At 38.0% G+C, this 21,181-nt stretch overlaps 2 long non-coding RNA genes across 2 annotated transcripts; both read left to right on the top strand.

Annotated features, from left to right (window-relative positions):
* The first annotated feature begins 9,071 nt into the window (after positions 1 to 9,071).
* LOC147476961 (uncharacterized) lies at positions 9,072 to 11,951 on the top strand. Its single transcript, XR_015207886.1, has 3 exons — positions 9,072 to 9,150; positions 9,247 to 9,528; positions 11,615 to 11,951. It is a non-coding gene; the product is annotated as an uncharacterized LOC147476961 (long non-coding RNA).
* On the top strand, positions 9,548 to 10,548 carry LOC147476962 (uncharacterized). The gene is made up of 3 exons (XR_015207887.1): positions 9,548 to 10,199; positions 10,269 to 10,351; positions 10,422 to 10,548. It is a non-coding gene; the product is annotated as an uncharacterized LOC147476962 (long non-coding RNA).
* Positions 11,952 to 21,181: the final 9,230 nt, after the last annotated feature.

The raw sequence follows: 21,181 nt of genomic DNA, 5'->3' as shown, positions 1-21,181 counted from the left end.
TATCATAAAAATTCAATCTAGGGGACCCCAAAAGGACCCCAAGTCAACTTACGACCTCACAAAGGGTTTAAGACAGACTTAAATATAATGGCCACTCAAAGGCTAATTATATCAATTAGAAGTTCCCCCAAAAGGAACGAATCAGGGCGTATACCTGACACAAGACGAAGCCTAGGTGCCAACTACACAAAGACATCAGGTCGTACTCAAGCGCTCTACGATCTGTACCTTAAAGATGACCTAGCAAAATCAAGCAGTACATCAGGACTAGCACTATGCAGCACAGGTCGTCAAACAACAAATCAAGAGTAACGAAAGAAAAGCAATCAAACAACAAATGCATACTTCAAACCAAATCACATGCATACTTCAAACCAACTTCAACAAGTAAGTAATTTAAATATTTCTTCTTCAATACAAAATCGGTTAGATACCAAGGCCCCTAGGTTATCCCAGGAAAACGACTTGAGTATCCGCATAAAAAAATAATATTGTATCTGTATCAAGAACAAAAGCTGTTTAAGTATTACTTAGAGACCCCCCAACCCGAGCACAAGACGAGCACAAGACGTTCAAAGACCTCCCAACCCAAAGACAAGCACAAGACGTTCAGAATCAATTCCCACAAAGAGAGTATCCACATTCAAAGGGTCCAGATCAACACCCTCTGCAACACCAGAACTGGTAGCCTGATCAACAACAACTTCATAAATAACAGAAGGAACAGTTGGAGCAACTGGTGGCACAACGACTTGGTCAGATGGCAGATCAGATGGTCTATTAGCATATACACCAGCATCTATAGCAGACACTGTTGCAGCCCCACTTTCAATAGACATCTTAAGGCGATTATACTTATCCAATGTCTCAACATAATCATCTAACAGCATATACACATCGCCTCCACCGTATCCACCAAGTCGTTGTATGCAGTCTCAGCTCGTTCAGCAATGGAGCGCAGCCTCTTACACTTATCAACCCATTGCTGAACCTCCAGCTTTGCAGAATCCAGAGTGGGTTGCAACAGAGCCACTTTACCACCAAGCTGTTGCACCTGATCCTTCAACCCTCCAACCTCTGTTCTTTCCACCTGCTGTTCAGCCACCAGTCTGCTACAAGTTTGCTTGCTAACATCCAGCTCCTTCTTGTAACGGTCGGAGATAGACGCCATATCCTTTAGCTTCCGATACATCGCTAGAACCTAACAAATAAGGCAACAAATGTAAACATTAAAAGAGATCAAAATCAACAAGACCAAAAAGGAGCAAGCTCAGAACAGAAGATTACTCACAAAGCATAACGACCCTTCCATCTCCACAAAGTTCACATCCAGCTTGCGCCTATCCCTGGCAAGCGCAATACTCTCCAACAATGCCCCACCAACCAAAGGAGACTTGAAGCTACAGTCACCATTCACAACAAACTTTGGCAGCAGACTATCAAGGACATCATTATCACTCTTCTTACTTGGGTCCATACTTTTTGACCCCTTGCCCTGCTCAGCAGCAGGCTCAGCCTCACCAACTTTCTCCTTTCCATGGGCTTCAGCCAACCCAGCATCATAAGCCAAATCAATCAGGTTCATCCTCTTCAGATGAGCCCGACCTGAAGACGAACGACCTTCAACAGAGCCAGGTCGGTCTTCAGCCTCAGTACGGGCCTTCTTAGCCCCCTCCGACTCAACCACTTTAGAACTCCTTTTTAGATTAGGCTTTCGGAACGAAGTGGGAGCATCACCCTCCCCACCAGCACTGCCACCTGCAGCAGCACCAACACTTCCAGCACCCGCATCTCTAGAGGAGAAGCAGTTGGATGTAGAATAATCTGCATCACAAGAGGAGAAGCGGTTGGATGCAGAGCGCCCTCCACCCCCCAGCTCAGAACGTTGGGGTGCCAAACGATTTGCATCACCTAACTCAGAAAGTTGAGATAACAAACGATTTGCGTCACCCAACTCAGGACGTCTGGAAGGCGTCACCCCTCTAGCCGCCCTCACCGCTCCATAAGGGTGTCACCAACACCTCCACTCAGTTTCACTTCAGAAACAGGTGCTTTCTTGTGACTCTCCCTCTCCATGGCAGATTCCGAGCTAGAATCAGAAAGTTCAACCACTACCTTGCGAGCCCTAGCCTTTTGCTCCAGCCTCTTACGGTTGATTTTCTTCCCTCCGCGCCTCTTAAAGTAATGTGCAACCTCACCCAGCAAAGCCTGCTTATCCTCTAAACTCAAACAAGCAAACCTTTCAATAACACCGTTCTTCGTACGAGAAGGGATAGAAACCTATGCAAAAACAAACCCAAAAATAAATCAGAACATCCAAATTATAATATAAAATACACATTATGACCTACAACTAAAGACCTACCACGAGATTGTACAATACGTTTATTAATCTCCAAACCAAGAGGACAATATCTACCTGGAGCCAACAACGGCCTACGACTCCAGTCCTCCTTGCTCACCCCCATAATAACAGGAGACTTCCCCTTATAAACATGAAAACTAAAGTTCATAACACCCGACCTCCTAAAAACAAAGTGCTCAATCACATCGTTTAAACAGATGTTGTATCCCTTGTCATTCAACAAGTCCAACACATGGAGAACCCTCCAACTGTTCCTCATGAGCTGACAGGGGGCTTTCCCCAAAAAGTTCAACACCTCCACAGTAAGACGGGAAAAGGGCAGTCTCATCCTAGCCTTCAACTGCCCATAACAAACAACTACTCATCCACCCCAAGGAACGTAGTCGTTAGTATACAAATTCTTCTCCCCAGCCAGATCGTACATGACCAGGTCGGATTTCACCCAACCAAACTCCCTCCTCAAAGCGGCATAACAATTCACCGACTTAGGCTTACTCTCATCCACCGTCTCCAATAAGGAAGACGACGAAGCCTCATCACCACTACGAACCCTCTCCTCACTTTCTTAACTTACAGTTCTCTCTCCATTTACCAACTTCAACCTCACCACTTACACTATCACTAGTCATAGACATGACATAATCAAAAAAGAAAGAAAGCTCAAATTTTTAAAGTGGAAAGATGAACCTGATTCAAGAAGGACGAGAAGTTTTTTTCTTCTTTCTTTCTCTTTCACTCTATACTATTTTTTTCCTTTGGTTGAAAAGTGAACAAACAAAAATCTTCTACAAGTCAAAAACCCCTCAACTGCCCAAACACCTCGAGACTATCAAAATGTTTCGTGTTCCCAAAACTTAAATCATTACTCGCCCACAAATCGCCATAAATCCGGGCCCATGAATCCAGCCCAACAGTTCCGTACATTCCCCAAAACCTAAATTCAAAACAAAACAACTGTCAGACACGTGCTTTTAAAACTTTACCTTTTAAACCGTTCTTGTTCCATGTAACAACTATCCGAAGAACAAATAAAACATAAAGGGGGCTGTGTAAGTACCATCTGTTCTACACTACAGAGCACGTGTCCACAAGGCAGGACGTCTTACTCCAGCTCGCCCCACAACATCAGATCGTACCAACGACCCAACACCCAGGTCGTTACCAGCAACAGTTACAGCCATGCATGGAAAGATATCAACTAGCGCAATCTTGGAGCTCAGTCAACACAACAATCAAGGAGTCATTTACTTTGTAACATCAGAGTAATGGCAAATCATCAAGATAGCATACAAGGTGGATCTGCAATCTATAACGGTTTAGACACACATCTACAAATAGAGAGAGATTAACTACATAAGGCTTGATTCAAGTTTACCCCAAGAAACTTGATACGTAGACAACTCTTATCCCAAGAAGAGTGTAGCCATTTCCTATCCAACAGATCATCAGGTCATAGTCCCAAAATAACCAACATCTACAAGCACCATCTATAAAACCTCTTTCTCCATATGAAGTACGGTATTGCAGTTGTCACTGGTGGTCCTTTTAATGGATCAAAGTGAACTGACAAATACATCAATTTGCCTTGCAAACAAAGCAGGGACAAATGTACCTAGGAGTAGGCCTGGATCCAAAGGTTTCTATTTTTAGTTGATGAGCCGGACCAAGGGCTTTACGGAAAAGATTTGAAAAATGATATCAAATAGGGGTTTATAAGCAGTAGCTAGGCTGTGGGAGAGCGTTTAGCGCCAAAGTCTTTTAGGCAACACCTAAACAGGCTAGGTGCTAGGTGGTTTTTTTTTCCTAATGTAATATATAGTAGTATACACATGAAATGAAGAAAAACCCTTTAACATTACTCAAAAAATAAGGGTCCTACTATTGACACCCCCAAATTATGTTGGGTAAACCCTGGCCCAATTTGGGGGTTTGTACTTATGTTAGGCACTACACAAATTCCCGTACACCCCCCATTCACCAAGAACTGAGAAACCGGTACTAACTTGTTTCAGCCTTCCTTCGTGTCTTTTTTTTTTCTCTCTAACCGCTTTCACCAAATTATCACCAAATTGGTATCGATATTTGTGCAAAATCTCAAATATTTGTAGAAATTTTGAGTAAAATTTGAAATTAAGATAGCTATTGAGAACAATTTACATGAGACTTTGGTAAGAAATTTGTTAACCCTAAACTAATTGTTGATTCACAATTGCACAAAATAAAATAGAAAATAACATGTTTAGATTTAAAACTAAATATTATTTAAAATTTGCAAATGTTTTATTATAATCATTCTTATTGAACTTGTTTATGTAAACCCTAACTTTGAGTTTTAAATGTGGGAAGAGAAAGGCGCTATAAGAGGTTGCCAATAGGTTAACTTGATGTATTTGGGGGTGCCCAACACAAAACATGTTTTTTAGGTCAATGGCAAATTTGTAATAAATCTTTTTTTATTTTGTCTGCCCAACACAAAATAGAAGGTGCCCGTAGCGGAAGCCAAAAATTATCACAAACAAAAATATTTATATTATAAAAAAGTGTAATATAAGTCTGTTTCTATCAGCTGTAGAATTTTTTTCATCTTTCGGTAACAACCCGGTCTAGCTGTGGATTTGTTCAGGTGTTTCATGCAATCTGACCCATACTTGGAGACACAACTCTAATTCTATTTTGAAAATGTAAACGGATTGTTTTATCAAACCCAAGAATGCATTAATTTATGTTTTTTATTTATATTTATATCCTTTTTTTTTTGTTTTGTGCTGATCGAAAAAAGTGAAAGACAATTTCAATTTTCGTACTTTTAGTGTTGAATTATGACAAACACCTAACCAATTTTACAAGCAAAGCGTGTAGTTTAGAAATAGTTACAAGTTATTTTGTTCACTAGCTTATATATAGTGACACCCTTATTTTGCCACCCTTATCTCACACCCCTCCTGGTCCCTCAGATCTAATCCTGAGATCATCAAATCTAATTCAAAATAAAAATTGCTAAATTTCAAAAACTAATATATATGCTCATTTTGTTGTTTTGCAATTAGCATAGTTGTTTGTTGTTTTCACTGCCAATATATATAATCGTGAAGGGATTAGCTAAGTAGGGTTTTTTTCAATGGGTAATTTTGATATGACCCCCCAAAGTTTGTACCCCCTTTTGAGAATTCCCCCCATTTTCAAAATCCCTTAGTGATTGCCCCCTCAGAATCAATTAATTGTTGTCCAAACGTTGATATTTTAGATAATGACAGTTTTACCCTTAAAAAATAGTCGTTGCATTTCTTTGTTTTTTTCCTTTTTTAATATTATTTAAGACCAACTTGGAGCACCGAACTTGTAGCAAAAACGAAGACACGAAGACCATTCTTCTCCATCTCGATTCTTCTCAAAATCATTTTTTTTTTTTTTTTTTTTCATGGGTGATGGATCTGGTCCTAACAAGGTTGATCCCTGTTATGTTATGTCTGATTCGTCTTAAATTAACTATCATCTCGTTTGTTTCACTGATTTTGAAAATTGGGGGTTACTGGTCAAAGGTGTATGTTAAAAATAGGGGGTTTTGACAAATACTTTATTTCATTTTGGGGTGTTTTAGAACATTACGTTTTATAGAATAATTTAAGTTTTTTGTTGGTATTTTAAGAACCTATTGCAATGTCATCAACAAACAATGGATTGTGTTTTTTGTGTGGAGATGCTGATCACTAGAAGTGTGATTGCAAATGGCTTAACTACCATTATGTTAAGGGATGTGGAGATACCATGATGGTTCGTTGGAGTACCCAAGAGTGTAGTAATGGACAGAGATTCCTCAGATGTAATAGAGCACCAAGATGTAGTTGTTTCAAATGGATTGATCTAGGAACCTGTGAAGCAAAAGGAAAGGTTGTTGATGTGGTTGATGCCAAGGAAAAAGATAAGCCAAAAAAGGAGGGGAAATTGAAGTTGTGCATTGATGGTGCTATTAAGATGCACATTGAAGGCAGTGTGTCTGATATAACTGAGCTTGTAAAGAAACTGACAATGTAATATATGAAATTTTGAGTTGTTGCATTTTACATGGTGTATTGAAGTCTACATTTACATGTTGAATCAAAATAGGCTAACATATCAGTACCTTACATAATAGAACATAGCACTTCAATGTAAAAGAGCACTTCAACTTATGTACCAAGCATAACAAAACATAACTGTATTAGACCATTTCAACTTATGTCTGACATAACAAAAACATAAATAAATACTAAAAACACAAATTTACTGTCCAAATTCAATACTGCAGTCATCACGCACTCTGCTTGTGAAGAAGTTGTGGACTTCCTTCCTCTCTTTCTTGGAGTGGCATAGGTGGCCTGCTGCAATGTACACTTTCTTGTGTTTGAATTGGTTTAGGCTGGCTGGACTGGCTGGGCTATGGGGGATCCTGTGAATTTCCAAATAGAAGCTCTGACATTGTTTGCATTGGCTCATATTGAGCATTGCCCCTACCCCTACCCCTAACACTTCCTCTTTCTCTTCCTCGATCTCTCACTCCCATCATCTTCACCATTTCTACTCCTACCTCTACCCCTACCTCTACCACTACCACCTCTTGCTCCTCTCCCACTTGGTCCTTGGCTCCTATCCATACTTGCAGGTCCTTCAGTCCCATCCACAGTTGCAACTCCTTGGCTACCATCCACAATTGCATGTCCTTGAGTCCCATCCACAGTTGGCGGCACTTCACTACACCAGATTTTAAAAAAAAAAGACAAACCTACCGACGTTTTTGTTTTGTCTTTTTGTGAGCACGCCCACCACGTGTCGTTGAACTCACCCTAAGCGTCGGATCAAGAAAAAGGGTCTCAAAAAAAAACCTGTTTCGTTCTCTCACCAAAAAGGGTCTCATCATCGATCCTCAAAATCACTCTCAAAATCACTGCTCTCAAAATCTCTGCTCTCAAAATCACTCTCAAAATCTTCATAATATTTGATCGATCCTCTCAAATCACTCTCTTCAGCAAATCTACAATCTCTTTATCAAATCTACAATCTCTTCAGGTAATTTCAATTATTTCTTTATCAAATCTACAATCTCTTTATCAAATCTAAGCGATTTCGTTTAGATTTTAACGTTTTTTAATCCGTCTATGATTAATTCATATAATCTTTAATCAGATTCGAAATTAGTTAAACAGAGTAGTATTGTAATCAGGTTCGAAATTAGTGATTCATTGATTTGTCAGCTGGTTTTGCGTTTGGTAATGAAACCTAGAAATCTCTGAATCAACATTGTGATGATATTGCTGAGTATTATTTGTTTCAGTTTTCATGCCATACTCAGTTTTCACTTTTAATAGTTACTTAAATTGAAATTGATATTCTTCTATTTCAGATAGCAGCAATCTTTGAATCAGCTAAAGAGCCTGTTAGTGGTCCTGAAGCATCATTTGTTTAAGATCTACTTCCGGGAGTTACTGAAAACATACAAACTATTTTGTATATAGACTGCAGCAGGAACTGGAGCGTTTCTAGAATGCGTATCAATTTAACTTCTTGTCACATTCGGATCGAGTTTTACGTGTTTTACATTCATCTTAAGGATCGGTCAGATATCCGTTCTTCTCCGTGTGTGGTAAAAGTTTAAGTTTAAGGGCGTGCTACAAAAATAATGCACCAATCCACAATAATGCCGATTATCGGCGACTTTGGCATCTAATAGAGTGTAGTTGTGCTAGACTGCATATAGTTTGTTGGTCTCCTTGATGTCCTGTTCAGCATTTACTGAGAAACTATAACTACTTATGTGTTTTAACAGTAGAGTATGTGTTTTAAGACATATGTTAGGATGATTTATCGTAATAAATAGTACCCCTTCTTTACTTTGTTATTGCTATGCTTCTTTACAATTGCATATATGTTTCTAGACTTCTAGTTAGGCATTCTCTATTCGTTACCAATATCGATAAGCTGGTAGGGGTTCTCTGAAAGCGAAAAAAGAAATTGTGTATCTCCATATCTAGGCCTTAAACCCCTATGAAAAATTACGGTCCTTGTAGGCACTGTAGGTAGGTCGTTGGCGGGCCAAGTTCATTGTATCTTGAAGTCTTGAACTGCCACCATGTTCTTAGGTATTGTGTCTCTTAAGTTTTCCCAAAGTTCCAACTCAATAGAGACCAATTCTAAAGAACAAGTCCAACATAACCCTATATGTGCTTAGAACTGAACTACAACCCAACATACAAAGCCCTATCCATTCCTTGATTTGAAAGACCACTTTTTAAACTCTTGAGCTAAGCTTTTCTCAATATCCCATATATCCACGAACCTCCAATTAAATACAGTGGATTCAGGCCCATAACTTCAAGGGATCACCTCTATAACCTAACAAAGGAAAAACAAGATCGACTGAAGTTTACTTTGTTAAACATCTTTAGGCTAAAGAAATAGATAAGACCCTACCAATGATTTTAATTTGTTTTCTTTCTTCCTGATGAGACTCGATCAATTTAAAGGCGTAGATTCATTCATTCATGTTCATGATTACATGTTCCACCAAATGTGACATGTCAACAACTTCGTTAATCTACTGATTTTTCGTTACTATATAGGCTGATTTGTTGGTGAATGTTATACCGTCCAAAGTTGAAAGTAACAAAGTTCCTTTTCGGTTCTTTTTTTAGGGTGTGTTTCATAGATAAAAAAAGGCCTGGGCTAGAATATCCTTGCTGGAGACAAGAGAAGAAGTGGCAGGTCAGCAATCACATAGAAGGATCGTTGCAGATTCATCAGCGACGTCAAATGTATGATTTGAATGTGAGACATTGTGCCTAGGGGCTTGAGCTAATTTAGGAGATAACTAAATCGTGGTTTTGTCTTTGTTAACTTATTGCTTGTAGGCGAGGGATCCAACACGCTCACAATCACATGGTGATTCTTCTAGAGGGATGGAATTATGTGAATTGATTAACATGCATCGAGAAGTTGTTGCCAAGGGAAGGGCAACAAGGGCAAATATCATTCTTGATGCAACTTTGGATACCCTAATGGACATTTACAACGTCCGTGTATGCCTTGTCATTGACCGCACTGAGCGCTTATTTGGATCCAAAAGAACATTCGGGGAGCTACACCTTCCTACAGCAGTCAAATGGCCGAAGGATTTTACTCGTTTTCTTTAGGTACGGTATTCTATTTGTCTGTGTTATCATTTCTTTACTTCTTGTCTTTACTTCTTGTGTTTGTTACTTCTCGTTTTCTTTAGTCGGAATTCCCTACTCGTCTCTTCCTCCTTGTCTCTCAATCTGACTCTGTATAAATAAATGAAGTGAAAGAAGAAAGCGAATGAGCACTCTGAATCTGTCTCTTATCTGCTTTCTCCTTTGCACAGTGTTCACTCTCGCACAATTTCATCTAAACTAGAATTATCTCCCTGAACTGCACAATGCTATCGAGTCTCCCCCATTCGTCATACTACCTTCATCCTTTCCTCAAGCTAAGTTGTAGCTAGAGACTGAGATATGATATCAGCTGGAGAGGCCGAAGGAACATAAACAAACTCTAGCCGCTTCCCAGCAGCTAAAGAATCAAGCCAGGCAGGAAATCCATAGGACCCAGCGGACTTTGTGAGTCCCCAGAGGGGACCATAGAGCTTCTGGAGCGAAATTATGAGGCTCTTCAATGTTTTATTAGGGGACTTATTAGAGCTTTTTAGATCAAAATCATGATGTCCTAGAAAAAAACAAAAGTTTGCATATATATATATAAAAGTAAACTCCCACTTGAGTTTGGAGTCTATCTGAAATCCACAACAAGTCCAAAAACAAAATGCTTCACTTCTCTCTTCGAAGAGGTATAAAATTTTATACTAATATGTTTTAATCATTGAATCAAGGATCTGATTGTGTATGGTATATTGCAGGTAGATCATTTAATGCATGGAAACTGACAACATCTCATTTCTCAACTACTACTAATGTTTCCCCAACTCCTCACACCTCTCCTGTAAGTAGTTATTGTAAACTGTTGTTATTATTGTTTTTGGATTCAATTTCAATTATGTTTCTATATAAAGGTGAGATTAAGGAATCTACTGGAAGAAGTCTGGTTAATGTGAAAGATGATGAAGCTGAGAAGTGTAGGTCTGAGCTGATCTCAATATCTTACACACAGTCCCCGGATGCTAAACCTTTACCTAATTGAGGCCGAACCAACCTTGATCATGGAAATAACTTTGTGTACTGGATTGTTATGTTATGTTATGCTGTGGTTTAATTAAACATATTGATATGGTTTCCTTTTTCTAATGTAAACATAAACAATGAATGACATTTCTGTTGGTGTATGATCGTCTTGCTCTTTTATTTTATTTTTTATGCTAGTAATCCTTGCTTTTCTAGGTGTTTCAGATGTAGGATAGATTCTTTTACAAATATGCTCAAATGTATAGTTGATTATGTGGTCACTTGTAAATGCTCTTGTTTGTTGCCGGTCGTCTTTAGTATTGTCTAGGTTTGAGAGGGGATGGAAGTATTCAAGTGCTATTTTCTAGAATCCTGTGTAGTCATGGTTCATGTAAGTTACGACCATCTTCTTTGTCGCAGTATGTGTCTGTCTTTGTTTTTAAATGATACAAAAGCGGCGCGAGATGGTCCGCATTGGCCCGACAAGCTAAGCCGTTTACCATAAATAGTGGTGTTGAGCTTAATTGCAACTGGGATGGGTATCTCGCCTTTGTATGCTTCCTCGGATATGAGCTACTTCGCATGCGATAATAGTCTAGTTGATTGAGTTTTGGGGAGCACTTCATTTTTTCGGTTGACACAGGTTGTAGATTGTGTACATATAATTGAGTAGGACTTAAATTTATGGTCATCGTATATATATAATAGTTTGGAACGTGGTGTTGAAGACAACGGCAGGACTTGTAGCCATCGTCATCCAACCAGTTGGTCTTTGGTTAGGGGATAAGCTTAGGATCCTCAAATGGTAGGGATCATCTCGGCGTATGGGATGATGCATTTACAGCAGTGTCCTCCAGTCCATCCTCAACAATTCCTTTTGTTGTATGAAGTCTGATAGGAACCTTTTCCAAATTCAGTAACACCTTCTGTTTACTTCCTGTCCTCAATGACAAGTTGCACAATTTTCTTTCAGATTTTAACAAGCGCAGTTTCTTTCAGATGTTGTTGTCACTAGTGTTTTGTTCTTTCAGTCTCAGGCATTTAAAGAATTCTGTTTTTAAAGAAATCTTATTATCTGTTTCAGGTTGAGGCGGGAAGTCGAGGATGGAGAATTCCATCAAGATCTTATGTATCTTAAAAGCAATTGGTACTAGAAGAATACACTATTTTCTGTTTTGTTTCTATGGATGGATATCCTGAACTTAGTACCATTTAACGACTAAATGTTTTGGTTGAGTTTTCTGTTTTGAGTTTTCTGTTGTAAAAGTACTAAAAGAAGCTGCGATGGTTTGTTAGTAGGAGCTGAGTAACTTCTTGATGGGAACCTTTAACTGTTGCTATTAGGCTGAGTCGCTGAGTAGGCTATAAAATTGTTTCTATTAGCCATTTGATGATGGATGAGAACTGGGCTTTGTCTATTACTGCACGCTTCAAATATGTTATTATTATCGAGTCTCGTTTTATTCGATGCTCTACGTAATTTGTAGGGGCATTTTTGGCCCTGATTCAGCCTTTTTTAAAAATAAATGAAAAAAAAAAGACACTTGTCAAGTGTTGTAGAAAAAAAAAGACTGCAAAAAAAAAGGGTCACCATACGACACCCAAAAGTGTCTTTTTTTTGGAAAAACGACATCCAAAAGTGTCTTTTTTCAACAGATATGGTGTAGTGCTTGGCTCCCCTCCTGATCAGCATTTCTTCCCCTTCCCTTTCCCCTTCCCCTTCCTCTTCCCCTACCCCTACCTTGACCTCTACTTCCTATTCCCCTTGCAAGCAATTCACCTTCAGGTACTTGAGTCCCATCAGCAACATTGATTGGTCTTATTAGGAAAGGGTTAGGTATTGGCCTTGTTCGAGGTCTCCCAGGCCTTCCCCTTTCTCTATGAGATTCTCTGCCAGCAACAGTTGCATTTGCTTCTGCATTGGCATTGTCTCCCACTACACCTCTTTGACAACCTCTAGCATTATGTCCATATGCTTAGCACCTTGAACATCTTATTGTATTTGCTTCATCTGCACCTCTTCTTCTATTCACTTTTGGCCTACCAGGTTCTCTTCTTTCGATTGGTGGATAGATAAACTCAGTTTCACTTGGCTGTTACAAAAGAAGTTCTAAACATTAAGGCTAAATCACTAACAATAACACACTATAACATATTCAAAAACTAGGGCTAAGTCACTCACTGGTAGCCATTCATCTTCATGCAAGTATGGTGTGATCACTGTGATGTGACCAACACAAGCTCTTTTACAAGTTGCTCCACAGAAGTAAGGGCAACAATACCTAAACCAATTCACAACATGTAACTATTATAAATATGCACATTATCAACATAAGACAATATTACAATTTGTAAATACAATAACTTACTCAGCCCATATAAGTCTTCTTGGCTTGATGACTGCTACAACATGGAGGCAAGGAATCCCAGTGACTTGTCATTCATTGCAATCACATGTGAGAGAGTTTAAGTCCACATTCCACCATTTACCAAAGATATGAGTAACTAAAAACTTGCCTTGGATTTGAGAAGCACTGACATGAAGGTTTCCAATTTTGTCACATCTTTCATCTATGATTTGTTTAACCCTAGGTACCAAGTCATTATCAGCCCACAACTCACACTTTTCCTTTCTATTATACAACAATTTCATCTGTAACACTATCACCAGTGACACCATATTCACAATGGGCTTGTCCCTAGCATCCAATATGTAACTATTTCATGCTTCTGAAAAATTGTTTGACAAATGATCAAACTTGGACACAATATCAAAGTGTGATCTTGCCCACAGCCTTGGGTCTTCACTCATCAAATACCCCTTGGCTCCACTATCAAGTTTTTCTAGTTCACCCATCAACTTCTCAAACTCTGTTGGTGCAAAACCTTTGGCAGCACACCAAGCTTCGTAGTCAACTCCTTTATACTTAGTCTTCATGTTTTGCACCATATGCCTAAAGCAAAACCTCTAGTTGCAGTCTAGAAACATAGTTGCCACTGTATTACATAATCCTTTCTGCATATCAGAAATGATAGTCAACTTATCAGGGTGCCTATTCAAGTGTGGTGTCATCTTATCTAAAAAATCAGTCCATTTCTCTGTGTTTTCTGCAATACAGACATAAAAGGAAATAAGAAACAATCCATTGTTACCATCCAAAGCAATGATGCATAGACACACACCTTCATGTTTCCCCTTCAAGAAACAACCATCAAGACCTAACAGATCGATGCCTACACCTTTGAACAAATCCATCAAGAGAAGCCTTGAATGTAATACAGAGAGTAGTAAAACTATGGTAATTCTCATGCCTAGAATGCATTGCAACACTTCCAGGGTTAGAAGCAAGAAGCTGCCTACACAACTCAGGCAATTTTGCATATGAAAGATCATAGCTTTCGTGTATCTTCTCCATTTCTAGATTTCTAGCATGCCAAGCCTACCAATACTTAATCCTCACTTGAAACTTTTGAAACGTATGCATAATTTCTTCTTTAATGTCATTAGGAGTAAAGGTCCTATGATGCATCCTCATTTCTATCTCAATTTGACTTACTATCCAGTTAGCATTTGTCATTGGATTCCTGTCTTCTGCATCACCCACACATGTATGTATATCATTCAACTTCCTACACTTCATTGTATGACCATTTGGCAACACCCTCACATAACACAACCATTTACAATCATTACTCTTGCACACCCACTCTATCTTATCACTGTCATTTCTATTTTGTTTCAAACTGTACTTATTAGTAATAGCATAAAGTCTCATGTAATCTCTTAATTCATACCTATCCTTCCAAGTTTGACCAACAAACAACTTCACTGGTTGTGGTTCAGCAATAACACCTTCATCAGATGGTATGTTGAATGTTGTGTTTACAAGGTCATTAACTCTAGCAACATTGTTTACATCTTCCACTTACTCTCCGTTATTTTTTTCAACATAGTCATCAAATTCACTTTCACTATCACCTACAGAAGGGATCTATTCCTCATCTGATGATGCATAACTATGATATCCCTCCTCTGCATCAATTCTGTCCACATCGATCTATTGGTCGTGAGCCTGTTGGTTCAGCTACAAAATTAATCAAGCATCTAGTAAATATATCACCACCTCTATCTTGTACAAACAAATCAAATGAAGAACAAAATAAGAAGTAAACTATACCTGCAACTTCATCTACTTCAACAACATTGCCTTCCACCCCAAAGTTCAAAAAGTCTAAGTTAACAGTGTCATCAAACTCACCATGGCTAGATTCATCTGCTAAAATCAATGAAACATTTGCACAAATATGAATACATCTCAAAATGAATGAGAAGTAAACCTATAACTTTGGAGCAAGAGCTTTGGGACTGGGAACTTCTCCTACTCTTCCTTTGTTTAGAGTTAATTGCTTTGAGACTTTTCTCTTTCAATAGAACAATTTGCTTAACTTCCCAAACCCAACTGGTCCCCTCTATGTGTTGTATTGCATTGGCTATTGGGCCCTAAAATATTGGACTCAGACCCATCATCCACAATATTATACTCCAAGAGTTTTTTACCCTTACAAGACCCACTTGTCAAGTCCCGCAACCTATCCACTTCTTCAACTGTTGGCCACTCATCAAGATCAAATTCCTGTCCTTTCTTGTATGGTACTCCTTTAACATATATGACATCATCATCATCATCACTTTCTTCTGCTTCTTAGTATGTGGGTGGGTAATCACTAGAAGGGCCCTCATTAGAATTATCTTCATCATCACTACTTAGTTCCTCCACCTCAATAACATTAACATACAAATGGCTATACCCTCTCCTATCTCTACTTGCTTGAGTCCACATATAAAACAAATCATCATCAAACACTATTTGTTTTATGTTTTCTCCATCAGCCCAACTAAGCTTAAGTATAGGATTTGGGGAACAATCCATTTTACATGTGACTTACCCAAGCAACCAATTCCACCATAGATGCTTTATCACCATCTATCATGTTTGTATCCACTATTTCCCCACCCATATAAACATTGCGCCTAACACCATCTCTAGTTGTTTCTCTCCATTCTCCATTAATATGTATCCTCAAAACCCTATATCCTCTAACAGACATTTTTTTGAAACACAATACTATACAAATTCAAAATTCAAAATTACGTTTTGCTTAAACATAGTATCACGCATTACTATTAAAAAGTAAATTTTTTTAGCGAACTTACCAGTGCGAGTGAAGTGAGAGAGAAGGGGGAACGAGAAGTGACTACGATCAATCCAGATGAACATGAGAAAAGAACTTCAAGTGACCACGATCGATCCAGATGAGCACAAGAGTGAGACAGAGTGTGAGAGAGAAAGAACGATCGTATTAAGTTAGGGCATAATTTAGGGGGTTTTCACGAATCATTGCTCATTTTAATGTGGTGGGAAACCCAAAATATTCCCGCTCTGTAGTAGGGGTAAAATTGTCATTATGCTAAATATCAACGTTCGTTACATAGAAAATTGACGGAGTGGGGGGCAATCACTAAGGATTTTGAAAATGGGGGGTATTCTAAAAGGGGGTACAAACTTTGGGGGGTCAAAATTCTCCTTTTTCAATTCTTCCAAGATTTTGATAAAAAGAATAGGTTTTTTTACTTAACCCTCCAAAAGTATGTAGCATTTTGAGAAAACCACCCATGGAAATAACTCCTACTGCAAAAAAAAATAATAATAAAAAAATAAAAAAAAATAATAAATTAAATATGTGATAAATCTCATATTCTTCATCTCAAAACAGGTTCAGTACAATCCATACCAACCCCAAATCAACTAAAAAAGATCCAATTTAATTTCTACCTTGCCCAAACAAATGCTAGCAAGTTCTTTCTCTCTGGGGATAGGCATCTCGAAGTCCGATTTCACAGTTGTTATCAATAAAAGATAAAAACATTCCATTTACTACTCATCAACTCCTCTGCCTTTGTTCATATTTACCAAACTGTTAGGCAATCATCTAGCCTCCTTCATTGCCCCTTTCATCACCATACCTTCTCTCCGCTCTTTCTTTCTCATCTTCCTTTAAAGGTGTGCAAAAAGAAAATCACCATCCCCCTCTTTTGAAATCCCATTGTTCAATTATTTTTGAAATTTAAGTTTTCTTTTTTTTATTTTGTTTTGTTCAGATTAACCGAAAACCATGAACTTCACTTCTTTCTTGAAGTTCATACTTTGTTAATTTTTGTTCCTTAACCCACTCAAAGATGCAAACAAACATCAACTCCATACCCGTTATACCGTTATTTCCTTGTCTAATTCGACGACCAAAGACCCTTATAAGCTTCACAATTTCAAAGATGCTATTTGTCAAATACTGTTAATTGGTGCATAAAAAACATTTTTTTTCTTAATGAGAACATGTTTTTTTTTAATCATGGCAAAAAACATAAAATAAGGATTTATAAGGTTTGTTTTTATTTATTGTGTATATGGGTTGACTTTTACTTTTAATCGTGTCTTGTTTTTGGTTTGGATCACTATTTTGGAGAATGGATTTTTATAGTTCATGAAGAAAAAGAGTAATATTGATTGGCATTATGTAAGATGTCAACCTCGATTGGAGGGCTAAGTCAAATTATTTAAAAAATGTAGTATTTTTATTTATTTATTTATTTTATTTGGGGGGTAAAAGAAATTGAATTGCTTTGTTGGTTGTGATCCCATAAATGTAGGAGTGGAATACCCCATATCAACTACAAATAACAGCTAGCAAAGGAGAATAGGGCCGTCTCAAGACAATATGTGGCCCTAGGCGAAAGTATAAATGAGGCCCCTTCTAAGTGTGACTAATGCAAAACTGCAAACCCTCGTCCTTAATTTGTGATTAGGACCGACAATGTACACTATGAGTAATACACTGTCACCCAAAGAGCAAGCTCAATCCAAAAGTTTTCCCCTCAAATATAAAGTGGAAAATGCAACCCTTGCCATAAGTACTCAATTTACAATTGTTAGCTACAAACCACAAAGGATCGAACCACATGTGCATCAGCAATAATTATCTATATAAAAGAACCCGATTTTGTTGTCCTAAAAAAGTGTGTCCTAGCTGTCCAAAACCGGATGTACCTTCGGTTTGCATTAAAATACATGCCAAGCGGTTTTGTGTAAATATCAAAACACAATAAAGCGATTGTGATCTTTTTGGGATAGCTAGACACCAAACTTTGAGACAGCATAACTCAGATCATTGGGCCTCTAGGAAACATGTTCTTAGTGGGCTTTGAAATGGGGAAACAAAAATTAAAATTAAAAATACCCAAACCAATATAGGCCTACAGAATTATGAGGTCCCCTTAAAGTGAGGCCCTCACCACTTGTTTCACTTGCCTATATGGTGAGCCAGCCCTTCTACAATAACTCTTGGCACTAGAATTAGAGCATTCCCAATGTAAGCAACTTTGAGGGGAAATAGCAACTTGTCACCTTTAGAACATTCCCAATGCAAGCCACTCTTATTCACCTCCACGTCAGCTCTATTTTCCCTCTTTTCCACCGTTTTGGTGAAAAGCAAGGTGAGGCTGCCCAATGCAAAGGTGAATATTAATCTCAGACGGAATGTTTGACTCCGTCTGAATGTAAAAATCAAAAAAACGCGTCAGACAGAATGAAACATCCAGTCTGAAGTTAAAAAAAAGAAACCGAAAAAAAGTCGAAAAAACACGCGAGACGGAATGAAACATTTCGTCCAAAAACAAAAATTGAAATTTTTTTAAAAAAACACACGAGACGGAATCAAACATCCTGTCCGAAGTTCCCAACTCAGCCACTATCTCGGTTGAAGGTTTCACTCTCGTTTTGACTTGGGAAAATAGTCACCTCCATTTTCACATTTGCATTGGGCAAAAGTTTTTGACCATTTGGAGGTGAAAATTCTCACATCCCCTTGATATTCACCTGCATTAGGAATGCTCTTATGAGCCAAAAACAATGGCCCAATGTAAGGGTGACAATAAAACTAGTTTTTCACTAAGTTACAATAAGGGTAGCACTTGCTACTGAGATAGTTGTCAACTTGTGATCTTTGGACAGAACCTTTTATTCCGTTTCATGTGGTTTTGCCAAAATTTTTTTCGTTTTTTTTCAGATAGGATGTTTCATTCCGTCTTGCAAGTTTTTTTCAATTTTTTTCATTTTTTTTTCTTTCAGACGGGATGTTTTATTCCGTTTGGCGAGTTTTTTTTCGATATTTTTTTATTTTTTACATTCAAACGGAATAAAACATTCCGTTCGAATTTTAAAGTCACATTTGCATTGGGCAACCCCTAGTAGCTTCTCACCAAGAAGGTAACTGTAAGAGGAAATAGTCCTATGTGGCGCCTATATAGAGGTAACAAATTATTATTTGCATTGGGAATGCTCTTAGGAGACCAAGTAACCAAGCAACACATAAAGGAAGCCGTCATTTTCGAAGAGAATGCTCCGCGTACAAACATGCAACAAACATATTCGAGAACCTCGAACTCTAGCTTTCAGTTGGGTTAAGTGACCAACTATATACTAGCCTTTGGCACGTGGTTCCCATGTCGTCTCTCTCTCTCTCTTCTTTTATGCTCTCTCTCATACCTATTTTTTTGATGAACCACGTGCCTCTCTCATGCTTTTGTTTGTGGTGGGCCCAACAAAAGACAAAAAATCAAAAATCAAAAATCAAAAAACAAAACCGGCTCAAATAAACAGGTGTTGTGAAATTATGCAAAGGCAGAACCGATAGACAGCTCAATTGGCTAACTCACCCTCGCCCCTTATAAGTAGTAGAGATAGTATAACTTTGTTATTGTAGAACAATTTAAATCTACTAATACTGCTAGAGGTAGCACAAAGTTGTGTAGTAGGGTTAGTGACTCTACTCACAACGTTGTTATTGTTGAATAATTTAAATCTACTAATAATGCACTTTCTAGAAATTCCACTGGTTCAGATCATCTAACTTCTTTAAAGAAAACGAGGGCTTCAATAGTAAATTCATCACGCCATTAATTTTTTTTCTAATTTTGCCCCTTGCCAAACACGAATATTACAGCTCATGCCATTTTTTGTTTTATTTTTTTATTTTGTCTTTTTGGAGGGGTAAAATGGTAGTTTCACGTTCATAAATTAATGAAAAATAAAATAAAATCGGAGATTGTTAACGTGGCGGAGACACGTACAAAGAGGCTAGTTTTATAGATAACAACTTTGTCCTTATGAAAATATGAAGTATGGTATTGCAGTTGAAAGTTGTCACCAGTGGTCCTTTTAATGGATCAACTGGAGTACTAGAGATAGACCTGGGCTTGGACTGGGTCAACCATAAAGGCCACCAAAGAGATTGGCTAATTTTTTCGTTCAAAATTAAACTCTCTTCTAAATGAGGGCTTCAATAGTAAATTCATCACGCCATTAATTTTTTTTTCCAATTTTGCCCCTTGCCAAACACGAATATTACAGCTCATGCCATTTTTTGTTTTATTTTTTTATTTTGTTTTTTTTGGAGGGGTAAAATGGTAGTTTCACGTTCATAAATTAATGAAAAATAAAATAAAATCGGAGATTGTTAACGTGGCGGAGACACGTACAAAGAGGCTAGTTTTATAGATAACAACTTTGTCCTTATGAAAATATGAAGTATGGTATTGCAGTTGAAAGTTGTCACCAGTGGTCCTTTTAATGGATCAACTGGAGTACTAGAGATAGACCTGGGCCTGGGCTGGGACTACCATAAAGGCCACCAAAGAGATTGGCTAATTTTTTCGTTCAAAATTAAACTCTCTTCTTGAGGTTCTTAAGTCAGCATGGATCCAAAGGTATCTATTTTTAGATGATTAAAGAAGAAGAGTCTGGTTCCTCTATAACCGGGTACAGAGATTAATCTCTGTAACCGTGTCATTTAACCGTTGGATCGTCTCGAAATACAGACCTCGACCTCGAATTTCGTGTGTTGTGTATCTCGACACAATTTTAACAGTGAAATAATACATTTACAGAGATTAATCTCTGTACCCGGTTATAGAGGAACTAGACTCAAAGAAGAAGGGTAATAACATAGCTAGCCAAGATCGTAACGATGGGAGAATTATTTTTGGATACCTTCGAACCAAATACCGGCACATATAATAATTTCAATTAACATTATTAATTCATTAGTAAAAATGATTATCAAAAACAAAAACAAAAAATCATTAGTAAAAACTCAAGTTTGTGAAATTTATCGCTGCTGCTATCTTAAGTTGTATTAGAACAGGGAGGTGTGCTTGAAGTTCAGTGGCACGTAACCTGGAGAATAAGATGTAAATTTCCGAGTTATTCTTTTTTTTTTTCCTTTTGACACGTACCGAACCTTTCATTCATCCAAACACAACACTAGTTTCAAAGTCTCGAGGGTGCATACAAAATCCAAAAGAACCTAGACCATGCTTGAAAGCCCTGTCAGCTAAAACATATGGCCACATACTACAACCCGGTTACCCGGCCTTACTAGTAAATGCAGACAAAAATGAACAAGAACAACTTGAGGTGAATGCTATCTAGGATGACCAATCCACATTTATGTCTGGATCAAAAAGACCCTTTAGAAGTCATTTCAAGGTGATTCCTTGTAGCTGCTCCTGTCTTGCCATCTTCACTGCCAATTCTGC

This window comes from Coptis chinensis, chromosome 9 (assembly GCF_015680905.1).
Source record: "Coptis chinensis isolate HL-2020 chromosome 9, ASM1568090v1, whole genome shotgun sequence".
In the NCBI taxonomy this organism is placed as follows: domain Eukaryota; kingdom Viridiplantae; phylum Streptophyta; class Magnoliopsida; order Ranunculales; family Ranunculaceae; genus Coptis; species Coptis chinensis.
This window is presented reverse-complemented; position numbering and strand designations above follow the sequence as displayed.